The sequence below is a fragment of the Tenrec ecaudatus genome, chromosome 2 (assembly GCF_050624435.1).
Source record: "Tenrec ecaudatus isolate mTenEca1 chromosome 2, mTenEca1.hap1, whole genome shotgun sequence".
Classification (NCBI taxonomy): Eukaryota; Metazoa; Chordata; class Mammalia; order Afrosoricida; family Tenrecidae; genus Tenrec; species Tenrec ecaudatus.
The window spans coordinates 133514557-133516946 of record NC_134531.1 but is presented as its reverse complement, the minus strand read 5'-3'; the positions used below and the strand labels follow the sequence as shown (position 1 = coordinate 133516946).

The following is a 2390-nucleotide window of genomic DNA, read 5'->3' as shown; positions in this document are numbered from 1 at the left end:
CCAATAAACATGCTCTTGTCTAGCCAGATTTGTCAGGTAGAACTGGGTTCATGATATTGGGGGCGGGTGAGCATTAAAGAACCAGGGGAATGTTGTGTGTATCATAGGTGATATAATGCACCCTGGATGACTCATCCCTTTTTTGTGACCCTCCTGTGAGGGGATGTCCAATCATCTACAGATGGGTTTTGGGAATCTTTTCCAACACTCCTTGTTTGCATCAATATGATTGTTTGTTTTGGGTCTTCTGATGCCTGATCCCTGATCCCATCGACATCTCATGATCACACAGGCTGGTTTGCTTCTTCCATGTGGGATGTGTTTCTTCCCTGCTAGATGGCCACTTGTGTAACTTCAAGCTTTTAAAACCCCAGTGTTTGATCTTGTAATAGCCGGGCACCATCAGCTTTCTTCACCACATTTGCTTATGCACCCATTTTGTCTTCAGTGATTGTGTCAGGAAGGTGGGCATCACAGAATGCCAGGTTATTAGAACAGAGTTCTTGGTTAAGGGAGGACTTGAGTAGAGGTCTAACGTCTGTCTGCTAGCTTAATACTTAACCTATAAATATATGTACTTATACCTATCATTATATATTAATATGTTTACATATATAGATGCTTATATTTAGACCTCTATGAATGTCTTTTGTCTCCTAGTTCTTTCCTCTAATTCCTATTACTTTTCTCCTGTCCCACTATCATGTTTGACCTTCATTCGGCTTTTAGTAATTCCTCTTGGCTATATTGCACTTAATTCAACCCACCAGGCATTATACACCCTCCTCGCTATCAATTTTAGAACTCTTGTTGCTCCCTTGTCCCTCAGTTTGTTGGCTGTCCACTCCTTTTCATCCGCCTCCTCCTCTCCCACGTCCCCCAGAACTGTCGGTCCCATTGTTTTCTCCTCGGGATTGTTTATCTTGCCTATCTTATATAGATATAAAAAGTAAGGGCAGGGGGAAGCCTATAAATAGTTCCAGGCTTGTCTGTTGACCCTTATGAATGTTTTCCAATCAGGTCTGATAAGATGCCAAGCCCTGCTCACCGAGTCAGAAGTCTGTTTTCAGGATTCCTCGGCGACTTCTTTGCTTTCTTCCCTTTGCTGCTCTGTTGTGCTACCTTCGTGTTGCACCCAGGTGTGTCGGAGTATGACCGGGCACATTTCCACCACTGTGTGTTCAGTGTATACAGCTCCCTTTTCATCAAATATATTCTTGACACTGGCGATAGCAAGAGTTACAAATGATAACTATATTATTTCTTATATTTTCACTGCCATCAAGTCAGTTTTGACTCATAGTCACATACAAGGCAGAGTAGAAACATTCTGTAGGGCTTCAGAATAGAAATATATTTTTTTAATGAGACACACCAATTTTATTCAGCTTCTTTAACATGTGAACTTTAGTGTGCTGTTTCTAACATGTATATTGCACTTTGCAATATGCTTTTACTATTGCATCTTTTCTTTCAGGTTTTTTTTTGGGGGGAGGTCTGAATTCTGAGTTACCCAGTTAGGAATCTCAGACCTACTATTCTGGTTAAGTTTCTCCTCTGTATTTGTGGCCAACATCTGGCTCCTACACAAAAGGCCTTTGGCCTTTTCAACCACTTCCTTATAGCATCAAACCACATTGCTAAGCATCATCATATCACATAATTTAGAATCAATCTTGGCACCTTTTCTTGCATTTCTAATCAAATTCACAATCTATCTTTCAGCTTTTCCTGGAGTTCTGTTTAATTTATTTGCCAACATTGTAAACATGATACACTGATGCTGTGACACAAATTTTTGAATACAAACAGATGGGTATTTTAGATGAAACTCTCAAGACAAGCTTGAGGATGTGACAAGGCGAAGTCATTCACAAACATGAACCCATATTCCATCAACTCTTTCTGACCCCAAGGTTAACAAGTAAGCTTTCAACAGGCTCTATAATTGGGTCTTCATATGTGTAAGATTCCTGCTGAATAATCTTGACAAGGTCTCTCCACGCCTGCCTGCCATTTTCCAACATCTTTGCTATGCCTACTGTAGTTAAATAGCAGAGAATATTGGGGCACATTGTTTGAACAACATCAATATTTTATTGATGGCAAATAAAGAGATCAATAATGTAAACAGGGTCTTTGAGGTGACTGAAGGAAAAAAACAAAAAAACACCAGTGACTGAGCTAAGTTCACTAGTTCACAGAATTATTATTAACCATGTAATGTCTTCCAGGGATGGGCCTCCAGTGAATCTCCAATATGTATTGGCTAGAAACAATAACCTGAAAATCAGGTGGTGAGGATCTTCCTCTCTTCCACTGAGAGCTTCTACTTTACCAACGATGATGCCCTTTTCCTGAGAGTATGTCCAAAGAGCATGAGACAGTCT

The 2390-nt window shown here is 40.2% G+C and overlaps 1 pseudogene; it reads right to left on the bottom strand.

The window, feature by feature from the left end:
- Positions 1–1456: 1456 nt before the first annotated feature.
- LOC142440102 (eukaryotic translation initiation factor 3 subunit E pseudogene) lies at positions 1457–2093 on the bottom strand (annotated as a pseudogene).
- Positions 2094–2390: the final 297 nt, after the last annotated feature.